The sequence below is a fragment of the Anas platyrhynchos genome, chromosome 1 (assembly GCF_047663525.1).
Source record: "Anas platyrhynchos isolate ZD024472 breed Pekin duck chromosome 1, IASCAAS_PekinDuck_T2T, whole genome shotgun sequence".
NCBI classification, from domain to species: domain Eukaryota; kingdom Metazoa; phylum Chordata; class Aves; order Anseriformes; family Anatidae; genus Anas; species Anas platyrhynchos.
The window spans coordinates 164,268,019-164,287,968 of NC_092587.1; the positions used below are offsets into that span (position 1 = coordinate 164,268,019).

The 19,950-nt window shown below is 37.5% G+C and overlaps 1 long non-coding RNA gene across 1 annotated transcript; it reads left to right on the top strand.

The window, feature by feature from the left end:
- The first annotated feature begins 16,072 nt into the window (after positions 1-16,072).
- On the top strand, positions 16,073-19,776 carry LOC140001485 (uncharacterized). Its single transcript, XR_011806723.1, has 3 exons — positions 16,073-16,211; positions 18,001-18,102; positions 19,391-19,776. It is a non-coding gene; the product is annotated as an uncharacterized lncRNA (long non-coding RNA).
- Positions 19,777-19,950: the final 174 nt, after the last annotated feature.

Sequence of the window (19,950 nt, forward strand, 5' to 3'; positions counted from 1 at the left end):
GCTTTTGCTTTCAGCATGTTAATTTAATAGACACTATCTGGGAAACTTACTCTGCTATTAAATATAAAGCAGGAGTAACAGGTGGAGCTGTGTATTTACTGTATGATAACTAATTTTAAAATATCTCTTTACTTCAGCAGATGTCTTGAAATATTTAGAAATGTCACATTAATGTAATTTCTTACATAAAAATTGCTTATTAAAATAACAAACATGAGATGTCCTTTTTAAAATGTCAAAAACCTGTTTGAATAAATACTTTGCATTGTGTTTATTGAAGCTTTACAAATAGAGATGGTTATAGAGAGAGCAAGTAGCAGAAACAGGAACCCCAATATTTGTTCTTGACTGTACAAGCTGCAAAAAGTACATGGAGAATGCCCCAACTAGGCTTTTGCTATGGGGATTCAGGGTATCAACGTTCTTGACAGAACAGGAATTTAAAGCTATAGTGAGATTCAGTTCACCCTAACATATATGTCTGTGTTAGGAGTAGGAATCCAAACAGCCATCAGAATGAATGGATATTAAGAACTTGATGCAGTAGCCCACCCTAGAGCATCGTTTGCATATGGCCTGAGTCTATAGGTATGCTCTCTGGCCTCCCAGAGATCCTGCCTTGTATCTGATAGTCTGTAGGTGCTACTTTCTTTGTGGCATCTCAAATGGCATTAAGTTGCTTATATGTAGGAAATAGAATTGAGGCCCTAGTCAATACAGTTGGTTAAGTGACCAAAGCAGATACCAAACACAAATCTGCTTTAGGGCAGCATGAATAACTTTCTGTTCCACTGACTATAATGGGATCTTAGCAATTTATTAATGTAAATATCCACAATATAGCTATCTAAATTCAGAGGAGCTGAATCCCAAGCTGGCTGTCGTTGGTCTTTCCATGTATGGATAGCTGTTAAGGACATGATTCTATTACTCCATCATATGCTGAGACTGTGTGGTAGTGTTCCCATACAAGATCTCCAGGATTCTGCTATGTGCAGCAGAAAAGGGGAATTTTTTATTTGCAGAGCCTTATAGAATGGGTTATAGTGCTGCTGGAACATCCAGGGAGAACTTAAAGTTCTCAGAAATATTATTCTCAAAAACTTGGGTGTTGTCAAATTTTGTGTGTCAACGGACCAAACAAGAACATATTTTTTAAGCAATCATTTACACTTACAGTTAAATGTCAAAACTGTATTTACGTTGCAGGTAATGGTCATAACAGGTGGCCATTTTCTCTTCTGAATCTGGAGATTAAGTACACAAGCTTTGCTGTCGCTGTTGTAGAATGGTAGGAGACCATCAGTGGAGACTATCAAGAAGGGAGGCAATCACTGCCATACTAGAACATAATGAGGTAATATCTCCGATAACACAGTAGTATTTTGGTGGACACTGCAGCAAGCAATTACAGTAAATGCAGTTAGGTTAGAGAGTAAATTTATCTTTAATTGCACTTTGAAGCAAATATTTAAAAACTAGAGGGAAATATTCTGTTAGAACTTGCTGTATGACTGTTAATTAAGGGGGAAGAAATCTCATTGCTCTAAGCAGTAAAGATCCTAGTGATGGGAGCAAATATTTTAAGTGAATGCAAGTGTGAAATTAAGCAGAAGATGTATTTCAAGTCATCTTTTCTTTCAGTTCTTCTTAGTCCAAAGAGTCTGCAGATTCTTTTATTTTTTTTTTGTTTGTACGATTGGTTGGTTGATTGGTTTTACCACATACCAATAGAGTAAATTTTTTGTCAAACTGATTCAGGTTTGTAATAAATGTATATATGTTTTTCTATTCTATCAGAATTTACAATGAGAGAACATACCTGCAGGAGTGATTTACTGTGTAGAATTGCTCCTGTGGAAAAGTAAAAATATAAAATTAGGTGGATTTTCTTTGCAGTAGTTTAGCTAGGGAGTTTCTTGTGAAGGTAATACACCTTTGTTAGGGTGGAATAAGAATTAGCCCAATTAGAATAAATAAATAAATAAATAAAGGGACACTTCCTTACGTGAGTGTTCCTAGCACTTTGGATTTGTTTCCTGAGCAATTGATTTTGCTGGCTACATTGGAGGAGGTTTAGAGAGTTCCTTATTTTTTCGAATTGGAAAACAAAACAAAACAAAACAAAACAAAAACAACAAGCTCTATATATTCCTTAGAATAGTTCTTATTGAAAGGAGAAAAAAAAAAAAAAAAGAAGTATGATACCAGTTGCCACAAGATGTCACAAAAATACCAATTTTTTGCTGACATCTTCAATATCATTGGTTGCCAATATGAGTTGGGCAATGTGTCAAAGTCTGATCTGGGAAAAAAACAAGGTAAAATTCCTGTTTTGTTTTTATCACTTTCAGAGCCACTAGAAATGTATTAGATATCTTCTGAATATATTCCACTTCATTTAATTCCAAAGGCAGCACTTCAGGATAAATGTTCCTCAGTGAAAGATGCCATTTTCATAGCCTTTTGGGAAAAGTCCACACTAAATGCCAAAATCTTTTATTTTTACAGTCTACACTATAGAGATTTGAGCACAAATATTGTTTCTTTACCATCTTTATTTGCATTAAAAATTCCACATTTCCATTTTGCATTGATATCAATATGAGAACATCTAGTCCACATCTAGTTTTCTTCTTCAGTAAGTCAAAATACTTTCCAAGTGTGACATTATTATGTAATGTTCAAAAGAAAAAAAAATACACTATGGAGAAGAAAAATTACTTGTTCAAGGTTATAGAGAATGTCAGGGGAAACCCAGACTTCCAAATTCTCTTTCTCCCTCCCTATTAGAAACCCTGTGGACATATGTGTGCTTTCCCATTTTCCTCATGGCTCCCTACTGGGGTTTTGTTTCTGCTAATGGCAGACCGTTAACTTTCTATGCTCCTGAAAAATATGTGAACACAGGAAGTGTTACAGAAAGAGAAAATGCACCTCTTCCTAATCTGTTTGCCTTGTCTAGGTTTACCTTAATCCTACCTCTCTTTTTATCAGCATTCCCATGGTGCCTAGTAGCGTGGAACCATTTCGGTGTAAATTTTGGCATTGGGTTGCAGAATCTGTGACATTGTTATCTGTACTAATGGGGAAGATAGCTGTTGTTTACATCCGGTATCCAAAGCCTTCTCAATCCAACATTTTCCCAGCAAACAGGATAGTATTGCCTTTCTTGGACTCTTGTTATGAAACAATTTTTGGTTGCTTTAATTTTACCATAGACCCATGTACAAACCGTATCCTTCTTCCAATGAACTGGACAACAGTGAAGGAAAAATTCAATTGAGACACTGCTAAAGATGTTAGGGATGAAACAAAGCAATCCAAATAATGTTCTTCTGCATGTGGAATCTGCCCGTGTGCACACTGTATACAGCTTGGCTGACTATTCTTTACTCAAAGAATAGTAAAGATGGAAAATTGTCTGTACTCAATTCTTTCACACAGCGCTTCCAAAAAGAAAATTTTTAGATTCTATAGGTTAAATTGAACAAACGACCAGTTGGTCTTCTGTATAATGATCTGCAGAATAATCCTACTGGTATAAATCAGTTGCTATAAATCATTTCCTTACAGCTTTCTTTTTGGGGAAAAATGTCTGTGTCCTCATTTTTGTAAATGGAAATATATGTAACAGAATCTTTTTGTATGTAAGGGGAAAAAAATAATATGGAGACTGGAACCTATGCTCAGTATTGAATCTCTGTCCTAGACGTGCCCAAAATCCCAGAGATCATTGTCATCTATAGTAAATGATGGTTGTTGTTTTACCACAGTAGGCAGCTAAGCCCCACACATCAGCTCTTATGTTCCCCCACAACATGATGGGGAAGAGAATCAGAAGGGCAAAAGTGAGAAAAACTTGTGGGTTGAGATAAAGATAGTTTAGCTGATGAAGCAGAGGCTGCACATGCAAGCAAAGCCAGATAAGGAAATCATTCACTACTTTCTATCTGCAGGCAGATGTTGTTTCTGGGAAAGCAAGGCTCCAACACATGTAATGGTTTCTTGTGAAGACAAACACCGTAACTCCAAATGTCCCCTCTTCCTTCTTCTTTCCTCCAGTTTTTATTGCTGAGCATACTACCACGTGGTATGAGACATCCCTTTGGCCAGTCTGGGCCAGCTTTCCTGGTTCTGTCCCCTCCCATCTCCTGGTGCACCCCTGGCCTCCTCACTGGCAAGGCAATGTGAGAGGCTGAAGAGACCTTGGCTCTGTGCAAGCGCTGCTCTGCAACAACTAAAACACCAGTGTGTTATCAGCATTATTTTCATAAAAAAAATCCAAAACATAACACCATATGCTACACATGAAGCTACCATGAAGAAAAATAACTATCCCAGTCCAAACCAGTATGGTGACTTATTCTTTTTTCCTGCTTACGAATTCTGTAAGTGGCATATAGTGCCTTCACACTTGTTCATTCACCGCATTTTTATTAACAGCATGGTTTTAATGACTGACATTTAGGCTAATAACTGGGGGAGGGAGGCTGCAAATCACTGCCACTGTTTGGAATCTGAGTTGAGGTATTTGAAATGAGTTGTTATTTTTTACTGTTAGTGCTGTTTCCGTTCCTTGTTCATTATCTACATTTAGATATTTCCTTTTCCTTCTCTTTTATATCACCCAAACTTACTGTTCAAATGGACGTTCCTGCCATGAAGTAAATTTGCTAGTATATTCAGAAAAATTGTTATAACAGGAGAACAAAAGCAACTACAGTGAATTTTGGTCCTCATAATAAATGTCTAGCCACAAACATTATAATTTTTTGTATGGCCTATTTCAGAAGGCATAACATGAAACATGAAAATTAAAATTTCTTGAACACACTTTGAAAAATACCTGGAAGGAGTTGCACATACATGGGAAACTGATGAATGATTATTTGGGCTCCTGTTCTCATTCCATTATAGCTACCTTTGATTTTAACTGGAGCAAGGTTTGACTATGAGTTTTGTCTTGGCACAATACCTCCTTCCCTAAGAGTCCAAACCTAGACATTCAGCTGTGTCAGAGTGCTCTTGTACTCTGTCTCTGCAACTGTATGTGGAGTTTACAGCAGGAATGCACAAATACTTTTGTAGTCAGTTTTTGGTGTTTCAGTGTCTCCTGACATTAAGGAAATCTGGCTTATTGTTAAAACTTCACAGTTTTCAGGACCAAATTGTTTCTGTGATTTGTACATAGTAGTTGATTACTATGCCTGTTTTTCCCTTTGTGTTTCTTATCACACACACAGAATCACACAGAATCTCTAGGTTGGAAGAGACCTCAAGATCATCAGTTTTACCCTATATTCTTACTGCAACTAGGCCTGGCCATTTTACCATAGATTTATAGAGCGTTTGAGTTAAAAGCCTTTGTGTTCACTGAAGCCTTCCCATCCTTACACATTCTAAATGATTATTATGATAATATCAATCCATAAATTGCAGATATAGGGAAACCTGCTGAGGAATCCTATGCATGGATATTGGATTCCTCTTCAAAACACAGGTTTCTTGTTCGTGTCCTCCTCTCCTGGTTGCCTTGATTCCTTTTATTTTCCCTTTTTCTCCTCAAGGCAGGTTGAAGAGATTAGCAAAGAGATGTCTTATTCTGAGACCTGATTCTTGTTTACCTTAATGGTCCATCAGACTATTCTGAGGAAAGAAATGTTTTTAAAGTATAAACCCGTTGTACCCTCATGTTGTCACCCTTTTTACTCAGCTGGATAGTCTAGAGAAACCTCAGAGAAGCATTTTTCCAGAATGTTCACTGGCACAATGTGAAGTCTAATGAATAATAGACACTAAACCTGTCAAAATAATTGAACAAAAGACACGGTAGGTTTTTTTTTAATGCATTTTTTCACATGCCAATTTGCAACTTTCAGAAAGTTTACAATGGATTTTTCAGCCATTAAGGCCAATTATTGAGTTTGTACTGTAAGTAAATAGTCAACATGATGTAATGTTGTGCTGTCATCTATAAGCAAACTGAAGTATAGTTAACCATTCATGACATCTGTGGGACTTTGGAGGAGTGATATCCTTGAATTAATTCACTTTTATACATTTTCTTCTATTGTGTAATAGAACTGCTGTGTAGTTTTCTTCAAAAGGTTTTCAGAATTTGTATCATCAGAGGCATTTTGATTGTAGCAGATGGCTGTTGTGCTGTCGGTGACTGAACAGAAGCTGCATTTCTCTAAGATGTTTCACTTCTTTTAAACAGTATGTAAATACACAGTCTGTAGGAAGCTGAGATACTTTCCCCAAAAAGCTTGGAATCAATTTAATGTTAACAAGCTACTGCACTGACAAGTAGTGGTAGAGATGACCTAAGATATCTGGTGTACATCCTTTCAAAACCAGTCATTATATATTCTCACTACCTTTGAACACTCCTTTCCTGTTTGAATGAAAAATACCTTAGATGCAGTATATCACTTTTGAGCTGCAGATCAAGTGGCTTGTGATCCAGGAAGATGGAAGAAGTGGTGCTGCTGTTTTTACACTTCCTATCATTCTCTAGAATTATGCCAGCTGCATCACTCTGCAAACACAGCTTTGCCCAAACTGTCAACCAGCTGCAACTGGTTTATTCCAAACCTCGGTGTGTTTTCACTACCAAGAGTGTAACATCCACTAGAATGGTTCCTGTCACTGCACTGTTACTATTGCCCACTAACAGACACTGTAAAAGGCATGTATTTATTTGCAACAATTTCCTGTGGGTATGGAGGTAGTCAAATGGACTGCATTCATCAGAAGTAATTTTCTCCAGGTTGGAAAAATCTGACAGCAAACACTAAAATGATTTGCATGCTGCATTAACATATAAGTATACAGATGGGTGTATATATCACTGTTGAAATGCTGGTCCTTTTTGCCCACCTTATATTAGAAGAAAAAAAATGTATATGTAGCAACGTCACAAATACAAGCTATGAGTTCCTTCAATGTTTGGCTGGACGGGGATTCTGGAATGATGATACAACTATTACGTGTTAACTGTGTTGTGATGCCACTCCTTAACCTGATGGTGTTCAAGCAAATTGGTTTGAGCCCTATAAAAAACAAGGCCAACAACAACACTAAAATGCATATAATATGAAAAACCTCAAAGGTAAATTTATGCAAGTTTTGATGCAAGAGAACGAGCAAAATGGAGGCAGTGACAGGTCTGCATTGCAGATTACGTAAATATGACATTTACTAAGAAAAAGCTTGTATTACCTTGGCTGTTTTGGTGTATGTGTGTAGTATAGAGATACACACTTTATTATGGAATTAAACTCTATAACATAAAAGGTTGTTTATGTAGAAAAGTGAGATTTTTTGTATTAAAATGTGTTGGTTTCTGTGCTCTAGATGACAGAGTAACTGGAAGAAATCTGTGTTTTGCCTTCTAATATCTTGGAGCACATCTGTTCAGGCTTCTGTAGGGAAAACTACTGAAGTTATAGGTAGAGCTTCTTATATAAAAGAAGGCAGATGATTGCAAAGGATTGTTTTCCTATTAGAGGTGCCCTCAGGAGTTTCTTAGAGGTGGAATAAAAGTCCATAATGCAGACTTAGATATCAGTGATTCTCTATTGCTGCCTGAATTCAGTCGTTCAAGGGAAAGTAACACCTTTTCTGTGCCTTTCTGTCTTTCTTCCTCTCTCAGCCTGCCTGCCTGCCTTCCTTCCTTCCTTTCTTCCTTCCTTCTTCTCTCTCTCTCTCTCTCTCTCTCTCTGTCCCTCCCTTTTCTTCTCTCTCTATGTTTTACAATAACTATGTATATACCAACAGAGATTCTCCTTAATCAAGGCTGAATTTGTAGCTGAAAATTAATGCAACAGTGCATGTACACAGAGAATCTATAAGGCCCTGTATTCAAGCTAGATTTAAGGTGGTTAAATATAAGTGATACAAACCCATACTGTTATTCATTCTACTACCAAATCACACAAATGAGTATTATCACACAAAAATTTATATGGAAGTACTACTTAAGCTATTTTTATTTAAATCTTAAACTACAAGATTTTCAACACATGCTCTGAAAGGTGAGTTTGTATTTTTTAAATTTTAACAAACCATCTGTTCACTTTTATTTAATTTTAAGCTAAATGATTGTACTATTAGAACAGTGCAGATGCCTTTAATTTAATTTATAAAACCAGTATTCTTTCTATTCTCTTAGGACTGAAGCTTTTTAAACAGAAGTATTTCATTATATTTTCAACTGGAATGGAGAGGAGCATAACACAAAATGTCAGAAGAGCAGAAAGTTAACATTTAGAGGAAGACTTCTGTATTGCATTATTGGTATGCATTTTTCAATACATCCATCTGTAAGACATACAGGGCAGTGACACATGCTGTGAGAGGTTCTGAGTACATATTATTTTATGATTTTATTACAGGTATGAGTGATACTAGAAGCACTTCATGGTTCTTTATGGCATCTGCATCTGTGTCTCTAATGGAGCCTAATACTAGTTAAAGATAAGTGGCCAGTCCTGGCAGGGCTATCAGCCTGCCTTTTCCCTCTAACCTGCTGCATTTGAGGGGTTTGGAGGACACAGCTCTTATGCATAGACTATCATTAGTAGTTTGAAAACAATTCTTCAGTCTTCTGCTTTAGACAGATGGTTCCTTCTTTGCCTTACCTTCTGGAGGAAAAACAATACCAGAGGTAGGCTGGTGGTCCTAAACTAAACTTGGCTATTATGAGTGCTTTACTGTATATGTCCTGTTGTGGTGCAAGGAACATGTTTGCCCAGAGGAAACTGCGGGTAGAATCTAGTTCTGAATAAGTACAGATGTGTGCCCCAAGAAGATGCAAAGTGAAATAATTAAGGTTTAAAAAACAAGAACTTATGGCCACTGCTGTGAAGTTATTCCCTTTCTGGCACAGCTTAATGCTTTAATCTGTGCTAGTGTTGGTCTTCAGAGTAATGTATACAGCATAGACTTGGGAGTACAAATGTCAAAATTATCAGGAGTGTGACATAGGCCAATTTTAAATGAATAAGCATCTATTTTTATATGGGAGTATCAATGCATGAGCAGTCACAGTGGAACCCAAAGGAATGCAGGGTAAAGATAAGCATTTTTACCTCACTCAAACTGGGAATGTATTTATTAATATATAAGCATTTCTATTTTAAACATCTGTACTGGTCAAAGATGCAACCTCTTCAGAGGTAAGCACTGAAAACAGAAGTGTAAAAGGTGGAATGGCTTTTGCATTGTTCATCCCAGGCAATTTGCACATCTGCAGAGTAAATGAAGGTAGGGAGTACACAAAGATTATCATTTAGCCCTTTAGTACCCAGAGTTCATTATACCACAGAAATCCTTTAATCGGTGAAAGCTAAGTTTGAGGAAAATGGAAGAGATCAGAGGAAGGGCTCACTGAGGCTTTGCTAAAGACTGGGATCAACAAATCATCAGTACAAGCCTCAAAAACCTTGTAGAAACTTCAAAGCTCAGAGAAACATTGCTTTGCTTCATGTTCATGCACAGCCTTTCACAAGTATGATTCAGTCAATATGCCAATTATTAACACAAAGTTGGGTGGCCTTCATGTAAAACTAGCTGTTGTTCCACAATTGTTCCATTTAGTCTGTGTTGCAATGGTACTTTGTGTCTTTCTCATGTAGCAGACCTTCCTCTATTTCTTCTGGCATATATGCCATTGATCTGTTCCAAGGGGATAGATCCCATATGCTTCAGATATCATAAAAGCTCTAACTTCTGAAATGAGGCAGCAGAGACTCAAGATGGGCAGCATTAAAGATTGAAGCTGATCCTTAGCTGCCATACTAAGGCATAGTTTCACCAAAAACAGACAGCAGGTCTATTCTGTACCTGTTCTGCCACAGTGGAAAGTTTATTTGCTCCATTTTGAGTAGTTCACTAGATTCTGCCAGTAGAGGTTTTGGATTTTCTTGAGAAGGCATACCTAAAATGTAAAGGCTCTTGCTTACTGTTTCCAGTGTTCAGATTCTGCTTCTCTTTATGCTAGACCATGCAATGGCATTACATGTTGGCATGGGTATTCTTAGTGGCTGCCATTCATTAGCAAACTCTTCTGACAGTACACATGAGATTCTCTGAACTCTGAGTTTCTTAGCAGACCGGTATCTTCAGGAAGAACTAGCACACAGAAGCATCAGCAAGAAAACTGCAAAAGTTCAAGATTGCAGAACAATGTAGTTATTGCAGATAGCACACGTAGTAAAAAGGAGCACAGAGGTAGGATTCAGGGCACAGGTTCTGTCTTTCTCAATTTGACTGGGATACAAGCTAAATTCCCAGCTCCAGAAGACTCTAGAGTACATCTGGTTCTAGTTCTAGTTCCTCAAAAATATGTTTTGTTCCTTGTGGCCAAGAGGAAATGCTATGAAAGTGGGCCTTAATTTTGATTGTTAACTATAGCCAACAAAAATCATAATTCTAATAACTAAAATGATCTCTGTTCATTTTAACTCTGCTTAATGTTCATCTAAGGGAAGTCAGAATTGCCACCTTAGGCTGCAGTCTCATTTGTTACTCCCACATCATTGAAGCTTCACTGAAGTAGTAGTGTTTAACAGATGCTGCTCCCTTAATTCCTGGCCAGGTTTCTGAAGAGAGTTTCCTTTCCTTAGAAACTCCTACATAGAGTCAGGGAAAGCGTATTGAGAGGGAGAAACATTTCTTCTTTGGGGAAAGAAAAAAAAAAAAAAAAAGCATAAGATCCTACAGTTAGTATAGCAGAAAGCATGTAATGCACACTCACTTCTCTGCCACTGGAAGGACAGAGAGCTGTGGTGTGCTTAGTGTCCCAAATATATTAATCCAAATCTTTTTTTTTTCTTTTTTTCATGCCATATGTTGAGATTTTTGGCTGTGGAAAGGTTGTGAAATTTTGAACTGTCCTGGAACTATAAACATTGCACATATTTGATCTTTTAAAAAAAAATGTGGAAATGCTTAGGAACAGTTTTGTATCCATTTAACGAGGACCAAAAACCTCACTTCTCATAAGCAGCACTTTATGAGAATGTTGATATCAATTGTGTTGGACATCCACTTTAATAGCAATTCTCAGGCTGACCTAGTTTGAAGATGAGACCCTTGGGGTGGGACACATTGGTCTTAATTTTCAATATCTAACAGTTCAGTGTCAAAGCCTGAACTAGTCACCTTAAGTCTCCTAGCAGAGAAATAGGTACCTCCAGAGGGTGATTCATCTGGCCTATTTTAGGATGAAATGAGTCACTACCTAGAGATACCTGTTTTTCTCTTCTTTATTACAAAGGGATCTTACAATGACCGGTTTTAGACCTAAACGTCAGACTTATAAATGCTTCAAATGGGAATGTAAACCTTGTCTTGGATATCATCATCTAGGGTATCAAGTGAAATATAGAAACAGAGAGAAAATAGAAGTAATAAATTAGGTGTAAATGGATAAACTCATTTTCTTGTTAGCAAATCATGGAAACACCTTAAGTTTAAAAACCTAAGGTAAATGTTGTCCTTTCTAACACTCTCATTTTCAGTGGCTTTGACTTGTTAATGAGTTACCAATCTGTGCTCCAAGAGGGCCATTGACAAGTCACTTTTTTATCAATTATTATTTGCACAAAGGTGATTAGGCTTTTTAAAATGTAGTTACTGGTGCTTACCTAAACCCAGCCATAAATTTCTGCTCAGAGAACTGAAGAACTGATTTGACATTCTGCAAAACTGAGGTGGCACAAACTTCCATGTTTGAGTAATCAAAACATTTCTGGTGAGCTGATGTTGGAGGGGATAGATCAGTCACTGATGCATTAAAAACCTGTACTAATCAAAGATGTTTTTAGATCCTTTACTCTCTGCTGGATGCTTCCATGCCTTTAACTGCTGTAAATGCTAATAAATTGTTTATACCCTTGAGCTTCATGGTGCAAAGATGGACAGAGGGAGAGAGGGGTATGATCAATTTTTTTCCAGCTTTCTTTTTCAGACTGATTTTTGGCTGTACTAACTTGGCAAGATCAACACTAGGTCTTGAACGTTGAGCTCCAGCTTATAAATGTTAGAACATCTCTTCATTCCTGATTTATCAAATAGCTGCCAGGATCAGATACCGAAAAATTAGATTACGTATTGGTTCAGCTTTCAGAAATATTTGGATTCTGAGTGAAAACTCAATGAAATCAATAGAAGAAGGTCCAGCAACCTATTATAGAATTTAAACTGTTGTATACTTCCATTTTTTTTAAGGCAAGAACTTTGAGTATTATGAACGCTACCAGGATTTGCTTTTATTTATTTTGGTCATTTGGTATGTTGCTTCCAAACAATATGTTATATACTAAGTAAATTAAATGAACATCTTTTAAACCCCCTGTCTCTCCAATTGCAATCATTTGTATCACTTCATTTGTTTTCCATACTTTCAGTAACCTCTCAGTGATTGAGGAGATAGAGATGATGAAGCAAACAGTTGTCAGCCTACTAGGCATACACTATCAGCTAATGATTCACACATGGTATTTTAAGACATTCTTTTCTATGCTAATGTAGTTTACAAAGTTTATGTAGAGATAGTGCGAATTTCTACTTTTGCTGAAGGATGCCAGCATTCTGGTAGTATTTCCTGTCACCCCACAGCTATATTCACCTAGGATATTTAAAAAAGATAAAAAGTACTAATGAGAATTTTGTTGAAGGTTTGATGGTTGTTTTTTTGTTGTTATTGTTTGTTTGTTTATTTATTATATACTTTTATCACTCTTCCTTTGCTTCTTTACAGGACAATAAAAAAGAAGGATTAAAGGAGTATAATATTTTTTATGTGTCCTTCATGACAATTTTGTAGTTTGTAGGACAGAACTAAATTACAATAAAAGGTAGTGGACTAATGAATGCTCATGCAGCATTTTCAAGAGTCAAAACTCTTTCAAGATATGCATCTTTTTAACAAACGATGCGAATATTTTCAACATTATTGTGATCCTCTGAGTTTCATACAATGCAGAAAATGACATAACCTGGTATATAAAAATCTGGACCTGTTCTGAATATGAGAACCATGGAAGGTCCTCAGGTAGGGCAGGTATTTTTCTATTCAGTGTTGCAGACTGAGCTCCTTTATTTTTTCAAAAAGAGTTAAGCTAAAACAAACAGTTGGTTCCAGTTATAACCAGTTATGCTTTTCCTATAGTCCCAGGGCAATATCTGATTGTCTGTGATGGCCAAACATAAATAATTTCACTTTTTTCTCCCCTCATTCCCTAAAGAAATGTTTGCCATTGGGCTGGTTGATTATCTCGTATGCTTTTTGCGCTTACGCGGCTCTGTATCTTGGTAACAGTGCCTCACACCTGCACTATTGAACCTCAGCTCACAGGGAGTTACAAACATGCCAGTTTGACATGATCATTCAATAACCACACTTTCAGGTTCTCAGAAAAGCAGAAATATAGCTTAGTCATGGAATAAAACCTTGCCAGGAGATTACATTTCTACGGAATATGCAAGCCTGAAGGATGGTCTTATTACACTGTGTGCCTCATCCCTCTGCTGGGGGATTCTGTTTATAAATCTTCAGAATTCATCCTGGCTATCTCGAAACATTTTTTTTCTATTTTTATTTTTACAGGTCCAGAATGATTTGAACAAAATGCCTTTATTTTAATGTTGGATTAAGAGAATTTTTATTTTTTATTTAGCTTTTTTTTTTTTTTCCTTGAGATCCTTGCAGTGGGCATTCCTGGAAGGGTCATATATTATGCGATATAATCTGGGAAAAATAATTCAATGGAAATTAAACGTTTGTTACTCCCTTCCTCGATCAAAGACTTCTACTGAATTTAGTAGGTGAAGCTTTCTAGTGATCATGTTTTGTTAAATATTTTTTACCATTAAATTTTAAGAATATTTCAAGAGAAAAACTGTGGGAGAACAACGACAACAAAAAAAAAGCAAAACAAAACAAAACAAAAACCCACCACTACCACACTTATCCATTGCATTTGTAGGAAGTTAACAGTCACTCCTAAACATCTTTGTTGTGCATTTCTGGACCCCTGCTAGCTTCAGCTATCTAACATGCAGATGGTTGTACTGCTCCGTAAGGGCTGCCTTATCAGCCCTGAAGATGACATAAAAACGAAGAAGGAACAGTCTCCCAAGACAAACTACAGAGATGATAAACTCAATGCAGTGAGACCCCAAGGGATGTACCCATTCTCTGACGTGTCTTATGGCTTTTCTGAGTGCTTTTTGAGCTTACTGCTACCGCACCTCTCTCCCTATCAGCAGTTAGGTGGCCACTAATATACACTTCTTTGTGCTAGGTAAGATGTAAGGAAATCCTTTAAAAGCTTCCTAAATCTACCACGTTTCCATTTGTCTATCTCTGGCTCCCTATATAGTGTCTGCTTCCTTACCTCTTTTAGAGACTACTGATGGCAGCAGGGTGACACTGGGGTGTGGAAGGGGATCGGCGTTTTCATAAGCTGCCTTTTAGCTCTGATTACTGCAGGGTGTTCTTTCAGCCACAAAGCAAAAGCAAAGGCCTGGTTGCGTCGTTTAACTCTGATGGAGACCTTTATGCTGTAGGTGTGGCAGCAGAGGATGGAAGCAGCTATTTTTGTGTTAGAATTGATCCAGCTGCAGCAGCTGTGCTGTGACACGCTGAGCCTTGCATCCAACTGCCCCACCCCTCCTTTGCTCATTTACACACTTAAAATTTGCCAGCTATATCTTCCTCTTTCCCCTCCCCCCTGCTTCCCCCTATTCCCTCCCCCCCCCCCCCCCTTTAACTCCTTAGGCAGCACAGCTGAGCTTCATCTTCCATAGTGTCACCTGCCGCATGCTGATAGTGGCAGGAGCAGATACCACTGCAGGCACTGACATCCCTCTGTGTCAGGTGGAATCCAGTAATCAGTGCACACAGCTCTGTGCACTGCAGCCATCTAATTGTTTACCTTCCAATTTTTCCTGCCCTGGGGAGGAAATGCTCTGAAGAACAGCCCATCAATTGAAACCCTCAAGACCTGGAAACTTGCCATATGCATCCGACCTGACTGCTGGTCCAGGGGCTGAGGCACAGTTGCTGAGAGAAGCAGGTTCAAAACGTCTGAGCTCTTAATCTCTCTTCCCTTTGTTTGCTAGTTTATGGTTATTCTTTGGCACTGCCCTCCTAAAGTGCAGTGCTTAAACTGGAATGGATGAAGTTATGACCAGCAACAACAGTGCTTAGCAGTAATCCTTTGCATTTGTAGAGTGTTTTCCATCTATGGAGTTCAAATGCCTTCAGAAAAATAGGCAATGTCAGTATCCTCATTGTACAGGTCAGACAGCTGTAAAAAGGACTAGATAATAGCTTCTCATCTCCTTCTGTTCATTTAAACTACTTTAAAAGCAGGAAAGCAAGGATGAGGCAGTGTGTGTGAGAGAGGAGGGAGGGATGAAAGAGACAAAGGAGAGGGAGGAAGGGGGGACAAGAGGAGAAAAAAGAAGGACGGAGGGAAAGAAGAATGAAGCTCAGGCTTGCCATTAGGGCAAAAGTAAGTCCCAGGCAAAAGTAATGGTGTGATACTGAGCCCAATAAATCAAGTTTTAAATGGAAGTAATGCAATTAATGCTGATCCACACAGATTGACAATACGGAATTGTTGTCACCCTAACCTGATACATACTTCTTTTTTTTTTTTTATAAAGTTAGAACTTGGGCTGATAAAGGTAATTATATTTGCATTGGCTTCTGTGAGGCATTTGACTTGCTGGTATACAACCTTATAATTAAAAATGAAAACAACAGAAAATCAGCACAATGTGCATTAAGTAAAGCAATTGCTAGCAAATTGATTAACATGTAAGTGAGACATAATCACTAAGCAGGTGTCGTATACAAGGTCTTGAGCAGATCTGTTCTTGGGCTTTACAGTACCTTTTATCACTATAGCAATATTCTCAGTTTGGAAATGAACATTAAGCCCCTTGTGATTACACCTGTAGCTGATTTGAAGATTAGGGAGCAGCTAATAACAAGAGAGCGGGATAAATGAGATTGGGCTATCTTAACTCACTCGTGAATTAGGTACAAGTGAAAATGTTCTATTTTTAATGTATATGATCGTGATGACATACATTTAGAAAGACAGAAAGTAGACTGTTGTTATGAGACTGTACAAGAAATATGGGGAGAGGGACTTCTCATTGGGCTGAAGAGAAAAGGAACTTAGGTAAGAACTGTCTCATGCTCACACGTTATCAAGGGTTATGGGTGAATTTCCTAGCTATGGAGATTTTTCAGTCAGTATATGACAGTTTTCCAAAATACATACTCTAAAGTTCCTCTTTGACTGTTAGATCTGAAATGGGAGTTATTTTGGTGGAAATCCTGTGAACTGAAAATTAAGGGGATACCCTCTGTGATTATATTTTAAAACCATGAAAACTAACTACACCTCTGTTGAGCAAGTGGCTTCTCAGCCTAAGTGAACATAGATGAACATGGGTGACCCCAAGAGACTGACCTAAACTCACAGTGGGACAAGCAGAACTGGAACCTCGATATCCAGGACAGCAGTGTCTTATCCTTGGTCCACTATATCTCAGCTTTACTGTTATTGCCAGTGTTTCTTTACCTAAGGACTTAAACCAACCCCATTTCAAATATCATTGGCAGCTACTGCAGTAGGAACTGAGCTGAGTATTGAAGCAACAAAGGCAACTCCCCTTTCTGCCACATTTCTTCTTTTCTAATAAATGTGTCTCTTTATGACACATAGAATTTCAAACACCTGTCTCTCTGAGCCTTCTTAAGACTCTACCAAACTACGTATAAAAATAATAACCTCATAAAGCAAACACAAGATGACGAAGTAGTAAAGAGTGTAGTAAAGAATTGCAAATATGAACGTTGTAAAAAGTTAAACTAATCCCTCGAGCAGAAGAGGACTTCATTTTTCAAAGGTATGTGTGACTATGCTAAAGAATTTGCAGATTTAAATCCCTTCATGGCAGTCACTTTGCCAACAGACAATAAAGTTGCAGTTTAAAACTGCATTCATCTTCTACAAAAGGCAGCAGAGAGCTTTCAGTGTGTTTTAAACATAATTTTTTTTCTTGTATTACCAACTACTTTGGGGGGGGGGGGGGAAAGGGGGGGGAAGCGCCATTAAAACTTTCAATTATCAAGACGTGGCCAATAAACCTCTTTCTCTCACTCCTTCCACATCACACCTTGCCTTTTCCTCTGGTCTCTGAGGTTGTTATACTTGCATATTTGGTCATCATTCTCCTTGTTTTTGAGCTATGGTAATGCACCTAAATGTCTTCCAGACCCAACCTAGCTCTGCATGGCTATGTCCCAGCCTGGGCAGAGGGGATGCATGTCTTTCCACATAATAGATACACCTCAGTTCAGTCTGTTTGTGCCTAAGCTTTTCAGATTCCAAAGTCTCTGAAGAAAAGGCTTATCTTGCTTTTGAGTATAACCACCATGCTCCCTGTATCTCACATTCTGTACCCTATCAGAAACTTGTAAGTGTCCAAGTGTCACCTGAATATTGCAGCAGGGAGATGTTTAAAAAGGAGGAAAACCAAGAAAATAGTAGGCATGCAGAAACATTCAGGACAGGAAAAAAAGAACTTTTAGTAGATGCCATTGAGGTTAAGAGGCATTCATGTATTTTCCTACGTTTTATTGAGGTGTAGGACTGTCACACTTGGATGAAATGAGTCATTTATGTATTAAGAAGTTTATTTATCTATATCCTATGGTTGTCATTATCCTAGCTGCTGAGTGTCTTACAGGCTATAACATCTTCATCCCCAGAATAGCTCTGTGAATTAGGTAGGTCCCCTGGCGCTTTTTTTTCTGATTTTTTTTTTTTTCCCCACGGCCAAATTTGATCTTTCATATAGTTAAAAAATATTTTGAAGATAAAGAGAAAGTCATTAGACCTTTCAATAATTAAGTTTTTGGTTCTTTCTCCACGTTACTCTACTTTCCATTGCTTTCAGCAGCCCCTTGATCTGAAGCACAAAGAAGAGGCCATCTTGCCTGGGGCAGGAAAACTGCTGCTTCACTGAGCTGAATATTAGGATCATGTAAAAAAAACAGCCAAGGTAATTCATCACAGCTCAAGACGTCTGCTTTTCTTAAGCCTCCTGGAGGTGGTGTATAGGCAAGGCAGCATTACTGGATCCTTTATGCCAAGCCTCTCCAACATATAATTTTTAATCTTGCTGGAAAAGAAGCAAGAACAACAAAACCAGTGTTTTCCTAATGTAATTATCGTCTAAGGATATTCAAGCCTGTTTTCCTCTATGCATCACTGCTTTCCCACACATACACACTGAGGACATATAAGGTAGCAGTTGGAAACTACCAAAAAACAACAACAACAAAAAACAAACAAACAAACACAACAAATAACGAGTACTCAGAGTTTCTGCCTAATATTAGATGACAGTTACATAGTGTTATATCTCAGTAAGCGTGAGCAAAAGGCATGAACACCTGTCATGCATTTGGTATCATGTTGTTGGATACAAACCTACCCACATTCCTAAGTGGCTTGATTTTTCTCAGTATCAATGCCCAGACATTTCTGTATAGCAGCATTTTTGTAGAGGTCTCACTCAGTAGCCACTAAGATAGGCTAAATCATTAGTTTCTTGTGCAAATGCAGTCAACAGTGATGATTATGTTACCTCCATGTGTGTATAATAAATTAGACAAAAATAACAATGTGCTGTCTTACAGATAACAAAGAAAAAAGATAAAAATAAAATTTGTATTATTTTGATTATGAAGCCATGAAAGGGATACGTCTGTGTTTGCTGCTTGGTAGGAAGGAAGATGTGCTAGTTCTTTAGTAAAAAGTAACTTTTAAATTATTGTATGTAGGTGAATCTGCTCCTTAAAGGTAATTCAGTAGTCGTTTTGACCCTTTTTGATGCAAAAGGAAAAAAAGAAAAGTTATTTTTACAGATTTTCTTCTTTAGCTTGATCTTTTAGTTTCTTCTCCATTCTGCTGAGCTTTATTGATAGGTGCTGAAAAACCTTATAAGAAGAGAAAAGAAGGAAATATACACATATATATTTTCACTTTCAATAAACAGTTTCTGTCCTACAAGTACATTAATGACATTGTTAGGCAAATTACATTTTCTCACATAGGACATGGCAGGAACTTTGTGAACAGCTACTCTAAACTGTCATTTATTGGGAACCAGTAGATTACAGCTACAATTGTACCAAGGTGGGATGAATTTGCTTTTAGACCACAGAGATTCTGTTTTTTGTTCCCTTCCATATCCAATTAAACCTGGAAAATCAAAATAAAGCTGAAAAGTTTTGCTTAGTTTCCAATCAGAACAGCAAATCCTTGCGTCATGCTTGAAATCCTAGGTGACACCAGCACAGAAGGCTTGTGAACTAGAAACTGCAGCTCAAGTTAGAAAAATGGCCACAGAGGATAAATGAATGGTATCTGATAAGGGCTTTCATTAAAACTCTTTAACATGCCTCTAGTTCTGTCACGTGCTAGAAAAGTGTGAGAAGGCCTGAGCACCCAGCAACAGTGGACAAGTATCCAAATTTTATATATGCAGTTATATATGCAGTGCTTGCCAAGAAAATTAAAAGTGTACTAAATAACACATATATATGTTTTATTGGAGTCTTATAAAGATGTTCTGTGTTGTTCATAATGGGTAGAAAGATTCTGGAGAATAACTAAGAGACCCTTGCTTCAGGATTAATAATTTAATATCAGAAGACTGGGGGGTATGAGTCCTGAGGCTGAAAAATCCTTTTTTCTTTTCTACCAGACAGGTTGGTCACTGCAAGAAAATACTGCTTTTTCCCTAGAATAACCTCTGGGCAAGACTCTAAATGACATAATAACTTGTTTTAGCTTTTATTTAGTATTTATATAGCTTCATCATACTGTTATCTGAACATCTGAT